At 37.7% G+C, this 12,201-nt stretch overlaps 1 long non-coding RNA gene across 2 annotated transcripts; it reads left to right on the forward strand.

The window, feature by feature from the left end:
• The first annotated feature begins 1,258 nt into the window (after positions 1 to 1,258).
• LOC135290670 (uncharacterized) lies at positions 1,259 to 11,491 on the forward strand. Of its 2 annotated transcripts, none has more exons than XR_010353440.1 (3): positions 1,259 to 1,460; positions 6,101 to 6,218; positions 11,271 to 11,491. It is a non-coding gene; the product is annotated as an uncharacterized LOC135290670 (long non-coding RNA). The 2 variants fall into 2 exon arrangements; XR_010353439.1 differs by having other exon boundaries at positions 6,104 to 6,218.
• The last annotated feature ends 710 nt before the right edge of the window (positions 11,492 to 12,201 follow it).

Raw genomic sequence — 12,201 nt, forward strand, 5'->3', positions numbered from 1 at the left:
CTCCTGTGCAGCCCTGGGAGCATTTTAAAAAGGATCCTGGAGCTCTGGCAGCCTGGTGCCCATTCCCTGGGGAGCCTGGGTAGTGCTCAGTATCCTCAGGGTGAACAATCTTTCCCTAAAATCCAGCCTAAACCTTCCCTGGCACAACTTCAGGCCATTCCCTCAGAGCCCAGGGATCAGAGCTGCCCCTCTGTGTTTCCCCTCAAGACCAAATGACTCCAATTGGATAAATATTTGCTCAAATGTAGCTTCCTCTGAATCATTATTTAGGGAAAAATCAGAGAGAAAATGTATAAATATTTATATAGATTGTGTGACTGAAATCTCATGGTCCAGAAAAGATAGTCTGAATGCTTTTTTATAACAGGCCATACCTTAGAACCAATATATATCTAAAGGTGTATTAGCTGTAGCTGGACAGATCTCAGCTGTGCAGGGAGTTGTTCTAGTTAGTAAGAGCATTCATCCACTGTAATTTTATCTTTAAACTGTTTCAGCTTTTCTTTACCCATCCACACTTGTGTGGCTCAGCACAATGTGTCTCTGAAAATAACAAAGTGTAGTGAAGTACAGGTGTAAGGTGTATTAAAAATGTAGGGATGCACTGATACCAGATGACAAGATAATAAATAGTTCTTCTACGGTCAAATACAGCTCAGGGAAGCACAGAATTATGGAGAGGTCTGACTTGTAAGGGATGTTAAGAATCCAGCCCCAGCCATGGCAGGGACACCTTCCCCTGTGCCGGGCTGCTCCAGCCCCAGTGTCCAGCCTGGCCTTGGGCACTGCCAGGGATCCAGGGGCAGCCCCAGCTGCTCTGGGCACCCTGTGCCAGCCCTGCCCACCCTGCCAGGGAACAATTCCCATTGCCAAGATGCCAGCCAGCCCTGCCCTCTGGCCCTGGCAGCCATTCCCTGGGTGCTGTCCCTGCAGCCCTTGGCAATTGTCTGTGTCCATCTTCCCTGCAGCCCCTGCAGGCCCTGCAAGGCCGCCCTGAGCTCAGCCCAAAGCTTCTCCTGCCCGGCTGAGCAATGGCAGCTGTGCCAGCCTTTGCTGCCAGCAGAGCTGCTCCGTGCTCTGCCCAGCCTGGAGCCTCCTCCGGCCTGGCTGCAGCAGCTCCAGCTCCTTGCTGGGCTGGCCCAGGGCTGGGGCAGCTCTGCAGGTGGGCTCTGGCTGAGGGGAGAGGGGCAGAATCCCCCCTGCCCTGCTGCCCCCGCGGGGCTGGGCCCAGCACAGGCCTCTGGGCTCTGGGCTCGGCCAGCGCAGCTTTGGGGTCCCAGCCCAGCCCAGCTTTGGGGTCCCAGCCCAGCACATCTTTGGGGTCCCAGCCCTCACCCAGCAGCAGCTTTGAGGCAGCTAAAACAATTTTAATGGACAACAAGCACTGAGCCAACGGAAAACGCGGAGAGGAGCAAATGTGGATGAAAAGCAGAACGGAAAACCAGGGAAGAAAGAGCAAGGTGCAGTCTGCGGTATCAAATATCTACAAAAATTACCTAAAGCAGTGAAGAGGGAAGGGAGGACTGTCAGCATCAAGCAATTTTGGCAAAAAACCTCAGAATAGTGGCAATGCACCACACTCCCGAAAATCCTCTGTCCGATACCAGTGACCTTTGAGGGGAATTGAAGAATCAAAGAACTGAGACAGCAGGAAATACTGAATGTAATAATAATCCTAGTTGCACATAATCTGGAGCACCAACACAATTGTAACAGTAATAATAATTATAATTATTTAATGAGGTTCCTAATCTAATTAAAATTATAACAGTAAAATATTGACTTCCTTTAATGCATTATACCTCCCGCCCTGCCAAAAATCAAGAAATTTTGGGCGACAAAACCATAACCAGTAAACCAGTTCAGCCAAATCTTTGTTTTGAAGGTTTGTCAGGTTAGATAGACATCTAATGGTTTATGGTTGGTTGGTTGGTTGGTTTATGAAACTTATGAAACTTGGTTTATTGTTGGTTTATGAAACTTTTTCAATGTGCATATTATGCAAATATAGTGCTGTAAGGAGTATTTTCACCTTAAATTTTGGAAGTATAACTGAAATATCTTTTCTGAAAGGACCAACCTGAAAATTCAACCATAGACTTTAAATTAAAAAAAAAAAAATAAAGCATGGACATATTTAATTAGCTAATTAGTAAGTTTAGAGGTTTTTTCCTATGAGCAGCTTTGTCTAGAGCATTAAAAAGGGGTGATTCAAATACACATTTTATTTCCTTCTATACAGAATAGTGAACAGTCTCAAGAGGATAATATTAGCATTTATTTTATGCACGTACCTGTTAGTCTTCTTATCTGTTATTTGCAAACACAGGAAGAGGCAGAAAATGAAAGGAAAATGGAGGTGAACCAATTAATGACAATTAGAGATGATTTTTTGTGGTCTCTCAGTCACTCAGTCACAAATTTAGAAGGAAAAAAATCTTTTGACCAAAGTGATGCCTGATTTTTGCAGGGAGAAATTCAGTTTCAGGGAAGAGTAGAAATACATCTTGCAAACTTATCTCACTTTAGGAGGAAATCACAGATTCACAGATTTCACAGAATATTCTGAGTTGGAAGCAAAAGCAATCCAAGTTCTATGAAGTTAAGTAGAGAACTTTAACTTTCCAGCATGGCAATCAGAAAAACACTGTAATTTTGCATTTTACCAGCTTAGCTAAAGGCAGAGGATGGACCTTTTTTTCTCATCAAGTTCAGCTTTTCTTACAGTCTAAGTTTATTTAGTTCCCTTCCAAGCAGAAGAAGTTTTTTCATTACATGGAGCCTTCTGTGCTGCCTCAGAAGACATTCTTCCCATGAGTAATGAAAAAAATGTGTATCCAAATTGTAAAGAAATTACTCAGGTTTTGTTTTCTTCGTGGCAATGTACTAAAATGCATCACTCATAATCAACCAATCCATTTTCAATTGTGAAGAACAATGTGAGTTTGTCATTTCAGGATCTGAAGGAGGATAATGTGTTTCATGAGGTCCTTTCCATGAACCTGAGTGATTCAGTCATTTAAATAAGTGCAATAAGTCTTGTCAGAAAACTGTAGACACCAGCTTAGTTATCACACTTGGAACTCATATTTAGAGCAATTAACCTCAAAAAAAACCCCAAAAACCAAACCCAAAAACCTAAAAAAAAGCCAAAAAACCAAACCAAACCAAACCAAACCAAACCAAACCAAAAAACCTAAAAAAACCCCCCCAAAAACCCAAAAAAACCCCAAAAAATCACAAACCAAAAAAAAAAACCACCCAAAAAACCCCAACAAAACAAACCCCTGAAAACAAACAAAAAAGCCCCCACCAACCAATAATAAATCCCCCAAACAAAATTCTCTTAAAGACTCCATTTTTAAGAATTTTTTTGGGGTTGTTTTCTTAACAAAGTTTTGTTGGATTTTGTTTTTCCCTAAATAACATCCCTGTTCATTTGAGTATGTTCTGCTTCTGCAATTTTGACTTATATTTCAATTTCAGCTGCTGTTTAAGCTATCCCTTTAATAATTAGCATTTAACTGCAGCTGCCATGAACTATTCTTTATTTGCAATAGGTGGGGCAGGGAGTGGGCTGGGTTGTTAATTTGTAAATTTCATTTTTTGGAGTAGAAAAATCATGGAATGCATTCCTGTGTGTATATGTAGAATTATGTAAATGTGCTGGGTATTTTTTTCTGGTGATATTTGTCCTTGTTTGAAAGCAGGCCAAGGTCACCTTGTTGCATGGCGTGCATCTTGTCAGTTTGAAAGTCCAACAAAATATCCAGAGCCTTTGCTTCACCCCTATTTTCCTATAACATGGAAGAACCAAGACCTGCATTTTGTAAATTACCTGGGGCAATCTTACCTCCTACAGTAGAGTTTTTTTCAGAGTGTTCAGAACACACAACTAAAGTTCTGAGGAAAAGAATACATATAATTATGAGAAGAAATAGTATTTTTATGAAGTTTTAACCTATTTTTTTCAAAAGTAATTCCAAAAAATTTAAAAATATGTGAAAAAAATTATGTATATATTGCTCCATAAATATAATTTAAATTATCATATCATATCATATCATGTCATATCATATCATATTCATTATATTATAGCATATCATATATCATATACATTATATTATATTATATTATATTATATTATATTATATTATATTATATTATATTAATGGAGCAATATATATTAATATATATAAAATATTATATATATTGTATTTATGGAACAATATATATTTTTTTTTCTATTTTCATGGATATATATTTATATATATATAAAATATATATAACATATATATATTGTTTCCTACCCCTGCATGTCCTTCAAGAAGCGCCAGAAAGTCAAATGACCAGAAGGTTTTTCCCAACTAACCACTGTTAAATTTAATGCCACTCTGGGGTGCTGGCATGTGTGACATGCAGGAGGTCCAGGAGTAAGTGCTGCAGGACTGGGGGGCTGTGGCAGGCTGGGCAGTGAGGAATTAAAATTGTTGCTGATCCTCAAGCACTGGTGGCCATGGAAGTGGTCAGGTTAAACTGGGCGTGCCTGGAAAAGTGGGACAGCACCTTTCTGATGTCCATTTTCCTGTGCAGTTCCCACAGAGATCCCAAAATTGCCCCAGACCCTTTTTGGAAACTCTCCATGAGAAGAGATCACATGACCCATAATCTGTTATCAAACACAAAGGATTCCCTCCCTGGGGAAGGGATTTCTGGTGAGGGATCTAGACATTGATTATATAAAATTTATTCCCAAATTGAATATGTGAAAGACCCTCAAACCCCCTGACCTGTTTCCAGAAAGGCCCAGAGGACTGGGCTGCAATGCTAACTCCTTTTCATGAGTCACATGAAGTGCAAGAATCCCAATCCCAGGGAGGGGGAAATTTACCTGTGAGAAGAACTCCAGAACCCTGGAGCTGCTGTCAGCTGGATCCTTGCTGGACATGGGACTGGAGATCCCCTTTCCTCCCCTATTTCATCTCCCTTTCATTTTTCACTATCTGCCATATTTATTTTTATTCTATTCTAGTTTTCATAGAGGGGAAATTCTACAGGAATCTCCATGCCAACTGTCTAGTTTTATCATAAAGTTTGTGACTTTTGTCAGGTTTGACTGGAGCCTTTTTGGCCTTTGCTGTTCTTTTTTTTTGTCCATGGGCATCTATGAATCTTCTGTGCTCCCCTCCATGTAGGACTGGGATGCAACAAAGACAACCCCATCTTTCTGAAGGAGACAGGGTTCCAGAATTCTTTCAACAAACAGATCCATCTATGAAACAATGGTTTCCTTTCCTGAATAAATATTTCTCTAAAAAGAATTGTTAATCTCAGAGCATAACACATTGTGTTAATTTCAGAACAATCATTTCAGTTTTAGTTACACTCTATCATCATTTTTTCTCTTTGCCAGACCCCATAATTTCCAGTCAGCACAAATAACTGCTTGATGAAAGTGATAAACACTCTGTCATATGAATGTGCAAAGTTCATGATATAGAAATGTATTTTGAAAATATGTGAAGAAACTGTACATTGAAAGAATGACTTCTTCTTGTCCTGGCCAAAATAAAGGCACTTTTTCTAGGTAAAAAATGCATCTCATGTAATAAGTTTTTAGGACATTAAAAACAAACAAAGGAATAAACAAATTTAATCTGCCTATTTCAGGAAAGGGTATTGAACCAAGTTCTCAGCTGTTCTGTAAGTCTCTGGAGAGGTCTTGGCTGAATTAATAAACAGAGGAGCTGTTCTATTGCACACAAAATGCTGCCATCAGGATCAGGGAATGAATCCCTCCAGTCTGATCCATTCCTGGTGAAACTCTTTGGGATAACTCTGTAGATACTTGGGATTATTCTGTAGATAATGCAGGAGAGTTTTGGGAGGAGGCAACGTCAGCATCTTGCAGCAGGACACAACACAATTCATAAGGAACTCATAAGGACAAGGAAAAACTGGATTTCAACACTCAGTGGAGGGAAAAGGAATCAAAACTTCACTGCATGGGCTACATCTTCTTATTTGTAACTTATAGTGTAGCACATTTTTTTATTTTGTACCCTTATTTTTTTACTCCTTTCCTCTCTTCATTTCAAAGCAGCGCCTCTTAGAGAGAGTGCAGCAAAGAGATTGCCAAAGAGCAGTTCTGAACACAAATTCTGGAGTTGATTAGAAGAAACCTGGAGGTTTCTGAGATGTTAAAACATGAGATACAGGTAAGAAAATAATGTATTACACACAAGACACAGGAGAAAGCTGAACTAATAAGGCAGAGCAGAAAAGTGAGAATTTTCTTCAAACATCCTCCCAGGCACAGAATTTTTCTATTAAAAAAAAAAAAAAAAAAAATTGCCATTTCTCTATTTCTTTAATTGCATCCTTCTGTTTAAAAAATAACTTTTTCTAAAACCTACACTCAGGCAGTGAAAGCCCTTACAAGCCCTTGAAAGCAGCTTCAGATTTGATGTTTTAAATGTGGGAGGTTTTGGTGCTGTTGTTCTGGTTTTAGGTAGGTTTGTTTGTTTGCTTGTTTTCCTGGCGTTTTTGTTTGGTTAATTTTGTTAATCTGTTCTATCAAACTAGCTTTGTGGGGTAGATTAGTGAGTAGCTTTTTCCCAAAGCCCTGATCATGTCATCAGATCAAGTGCTGGGGATTTCATGATCAGGACCACTACCAAAGGTGCTGGAAAAGTGGAACTCAGTACTTGCCATGCACACACACCAAAGGCTATTTAAAATTAAACAAATTAAAACAAAATATATCAAGGTTTTCTAAGATTGTAACCATTTAACAATAATATTACAGGAAAAATCTATAAGCACCTAGGTTTTTTTCAGTCTACATTACAGCTGCTGACAGCATGGCATTCCATTACTTTATTGCACATATAATGGCTGGAATCTTCTTTCTAGCAAAAAAAAATCATTTCAAATTTGTCATAAAAAATTAAATTTTACTAAGGTCAGTCTGGCAGCAACAGGCACCAGAGTACCCCAGATACAGGAACAGGTGGCATGTAGAACTCACATTATTATTACAAGAAATTAAATTATCAACATTAAAGACAATATAGTTCTGTTCAGCTGCAGTTCACCACAATCAAAGCAGTCTAATACCACATGCAGAGGAAGAGTTCTCTGTCAAATGCCAATAAATTAATTTCGAGATTCTTAGGATTTTTCAAGATATGAAACAGGCAGTATTGGATTGAATATCAGAGTGATTAAGTCTTAAATTTATTTCACTCCTGTTCAATCATGCTTCAAAAATATATACACTTCTTCCATTATAGCTGCTAGGGAGTATGTGAGACTCTTTCTACATCTATCAATTCTAATTACCTCTGAGCAATTAATAAAGTTAATCTATCATAGCTTAGAGCAACATGGTTTTAGGTGCACTTTGTCAAATGAGTGTCATGAATATTTAGATCATGTTCACTTTAATCAGAAGAAAATAACAATGACAAATAATGATCATTTTTCAAAAAGAGAACCTTTATTATTCAGAGGCTGATTAAAACAAAACCAGAAACCAAAACAGACATATCCTTCAGGAATAAGTGAATTGCATGGCCTTTGCAATGTTCCAAATTAGTGACAAGAAACCAAATGTGGCACATTTTGCAAAATACAAAGGAAAGGATTATTTTATGCTACTATGTTGCAGGTTTCATAAAAATGATTTGTGGGAAATACTGTTTATTTAACTGGTAGAAATACCTCCCTCTATCTGCTGCTTTGGTGATCTCTGCTCTGCAATCTGGGGGAAAGAGGAAAATTAATCACTTGTATGTTCTAAATGAATTTATTTCTCCAGCTTTTTAAAAACTTCTTAACAGAACTGCACCAGTTGAACTTTTAACCTTTAGCCCTATCTAATATCTTCTCTCTGTTAACACCAAAAGAACAACAATAAAATAAATATTTCCATACTGAATCAAAGATTTAGATGACTCACTGAATTGATATGGCCATTGAAGCTCTATGTGTATCATTCAATAAACAAAAATTCTCATAGGAATATGTGGAATAATGAGGAAGAAATAACAAAGGACAAGGTAGAAATCTGAAGTCAAGTGGACAGTCACTTTCAGAACTTTCTCCTCATCAGTTATGGTGTTTCTCTTGCCTAATATTTGACATGCTCACTCCTCCATGCCACACACCTTTGAATTATTAAATTTTAGACAGAGTGGACTGTCGCATTTGTGGGGTGCCCTGATGAAGGAAGGAATGATAAATCTGACTCCATGCTCTCAGAAGGCTAATTTATTATTTTATAATACTAGAATATATTAAAGACTACTGTACTAACCATACTAAAGAAAACAGAAAGGATACTTACAGAAGGCTAAAAAGATAATAATGAAAGCTCATTATTCTCTCCAGAGTCCCAACACAGCTTGGCCCTGACTGGGCAATGAGTCAAAACAATTCACATGAAACCAATGAAACAATCTCCTACCACATTTCAAAGGAGCAAAACACAGGAGAAGCAAATGAGATAAAATTGTTTTCCTTTTCCTCTGAGGCTTCTCAGCTTCCCAGGAGAAGAATCCTGGGTGAAGGGATTTTTCAGAAAATAGGAATGTGGCAAGGGACAAACTTAGGTCGTCTCACTTTCCTTCAAGTCCGCAGGTGGAATTTGAGCAGACTTCACTTGGTTTAGGTACAAAAGGTGTTTTTGCTTCTGTTGAAAGTTCCAGGGATCTAAAACTCTGCTCAAGGACATGCCCAGCTTGACATGCTTAGGTTTTCTAGAAAACTAAAGATTCACAACTGAAACTCTTTCCTCACATCGTATTTAATTAAACCTGGTAGGCTTGGAACACCTTGAATCCAAGGAATTTCTTCCAACTGGAAGAACCAAATTCGTCACCAAATGCACTTGAAACTGATTCAATTCAACATCGTTCAGATTTAATGCTGCTCCAAGTTTTATTTATATAATGTTGACCCACTTAAAAAGCTGGTGAAATTACATAACACTTACTGTACACCCAAATTCAAGTAATGGTTGACATCATGCTTTAAATTCTGATTTAACTCAACCTTGAAAATCTAAGTAGTTGTGATTTTATAACATATCTACTAACATCCTGTTATATGTATGAGTAAATATATTTTTAAAAACTTATGTTTAATACCTGAATTATCTCAAGTACTAGTCCTTAAAATACTTGGATAAAGATGTATTATTTAAGTAAAAATCTATTATGAATGGGGTTTATGTATTTGATGTTAATTCAGGTATATTAGATTCAGTGTTTCCCCTTATTAAGCTCATCATTACTTATTCAATAATTTATTGATATTTAACAAGTATAAATAGTGTCCTAATCTAATCTAAAACTCTCTTTGATTATAAACTGAGCTGTAGCAACACACAGCAGGGTAGTACCCTCTGCTCTGATAACAAAGCTTTATTTAGGCTCCAAATATTATTTCATTTGGGGTGTGTAATATCCCTGTACTAATTTCTAATGCAAGATGTTAAAATAATGATGGCTAACACCTTTACAAAATTGAAGCACAGCAATTTTTCAGGCAGTAGTTGCATAATTAAATACTTTTTAACAAGAAAGTTATTCCTTCCTCTCTTTTCATCCTTTCTATGCCTATGTGCTCCCTATTTAACTTTTAATATGATAATTCTTCTGTAAAAAAGAGTCACATATTGCTTTGGCAAATCTTGCAAACTGCCAAAGTCTGGTTATCATAGTACTAATAGAAAGAAAATAAATTGGTTTCAGTATGTTTAAAATATATCATACTGTCTTTTGTATTTTATTCAGGTAGGGACTTGTGATGAGGGAAATGGTTATTTGTCACAATAGATAATGAATAATTCCTCAGAGCCCTTTTAAATATTAATTACAATATATAGATATTGTCAAAATTGTCAGTGACTGAGTTTTCCACAGGCCAGGACCCAGTTTGAGGTCAGAGAAGGTTGCTTAGGGTGTCACCCAGTTTAATCTTGAAAAATTCCAAGCATGGAGGAGATCCAGTCTCTGGATGACTTCTTCCAGTTCCTCATGATGATGGAGACATTTTTCTTACCACAGCTGGTCCACAAAAAAATGCAAAACCTGCCAGCAAAACTACCCAGTAAAATAAAATGTATTTACAACAGTTGCCTGTGAAGTGCAAGTATTGCCACAGCTTTGTGCAGAAATATCATTTAAAGAAAACAGGGCTCTTAAAGGAAGAACCAGGCAGTGCTCCAACCCTAAGGAAACTTGACAAAAAGTTTAAATTAAGGGGAAGCTTTCAGATTTTTAACCTGTTGCGTCTTACACTGTTTGAGTTTTTTAATTAGAACTTTATTTGCCTACTTATAATCAGAGAGCTGCAGAGCTTCTTGATAACATGGTCTTTAAAGACCTAATTTATTTTCATGAAGACTGCTAAGAGGATGGGGGAAAAGTAATTAACTATTATCTCTTTTTCTCCTAATAACCATAAACTTATTAAATGACTAATAGTCAAAGTGTGGGCATGCAACATGCATTTTAGCATCATTTAATCCTGAACACCTAAAGAAAAAATGGTAACAAACCCCAAAATTATTTACGGAACTGTGTTAATCCCCTGATACCTCAGCATCAGCATATACATGCACTTTCCCTTTCAAATGGGGAGAATTGTAAAGAATTGTAAAGAATTTTAAAGAATTGTAAAGAATTTCAGATTCTTTACAATTTTATAGATAACCTTTTACAAGAAGCTGTCAGTGACTTTGCCCAACTGTTTTTTTCTCAAAATCTCTTACTTCACTGTGACTTTTAACAAGGAAAAAATACTCTTAATAAATAAAATCTTATTTAACTTGCAGATTTTTGAGACCAGTTGAACAAGGTTTTTTGCTACTGCTTTTCCATTAAATGACAAAATTTGTTAAGAACATGGCTAAGCATTCATCTTGTTCCTAAAAGAAAATTTCTTAAGTGAAAATAGCTGTAGAGAATAGAGACAAATCTAACAAAAAAAAATTAAGGAAGTCTATAGAGACATCCTTTTAGATGGTAAAATGCATTTGAAATAAGTAACATGATTTCAGCAAACGTTGAACACGCAGATTCCCACGACAAGCTACTTAGTAAATTATTTGTGTAACTATAAATCTGCAACGTGATATTAATGCAAATTTTGAAAAATATCTTTGTTTGCTTGGTTGGTTGGTTTTTTAACTGGTTACACACTTGTCTTTAAAAAAAATACAATAATAACATTTTTTTATAATTTTTTCTCGTTTTCATTAGCAAAATTCAACATGCGCAAATCAGAACGTGGTTGCCAGACACTGCTGGTTGTGGTGAGCAAATGATATAATCAGGAGAAAACATTCCTAACAAGAAGAGATTTCTCCAGAACTAGTAAAGACTTGACTAGATTTCCCTGAATAAACTAGGAAAGCATTATTCTTAAGATAGTTTTAGGGAAAAAAACCCAAACAGCCTTCTAAAGAAAATAAATATTTATGCCTAAACTCGTATTGAATGAAAAACAACCAAGTTTCTGAGCACTCTTAGGGCTTTAACTTAAAGACTGGGTGATCTCCCAAGTGCTTTTGAACTTCATGAATCATTCAAAGGTCACGAACGTGTACCTGGCCCCAGTTTTCTGAGCACATATATTTGGCATTTCATCCAAAGCCAGCACCTTTATGTAAGCCAGCCCTTTCTTCTAATGCTAGGGCACAGCTTCTCAGATGTTTCTCTGTAGTTGGTGGGGAGAGGAAATGCTCAGAGAATATTGCAGTGCTGAACTTTCCAGAGGAGTTCAACCTCAGATGAGGCAGCACAGGAAATGTTCTCCTTCCTGGAGCTGCTGTTGTTGCCTCCCTCCGAATTACTGTAATTGTGAAATTAAGGGGCTCTCAGGCAAAGATATGGGAATAGAAATAGCAATTTTTACCAGGAAAAGCAAAAATAAAAATGCAGTAATACAAAACAACCCTGCCAGAGTGAGAGCAGGAGCTGAGCCCTGTGGGTCAGGGGGTGGCACAGTCCCATCCCAGGGTGGCTCAGCCCTCCTGCAGTGCCAGCTGTGCTTCTGCTGGAGCAGGGATCCTGCACCGGGGGGAGTTTTCCTCTGGAGCTCCAGGGCTGCTGGAGATGGGCCAGGTGCTCCTGTGGGAATGCAGGGCAGGAGAAAGCTGCTCCTCTGGGAATGCAGGGCAGGAGAAAGCTG

Source organism: Passer domesticus, chromosome Z, assembly GCF_036417665.1.
Source record: "Passer domesticus isolate bPasDom1 chromosome Z, bPasDom1.hap1, whole genome shotgun sequence".
NCBI classification, from domain to species: domain Eukaryota; kingdom Metazoa; phylum Chordata; class Aves; order Passeriformes; family Passeridae; genus Passer; species Passer domesticus.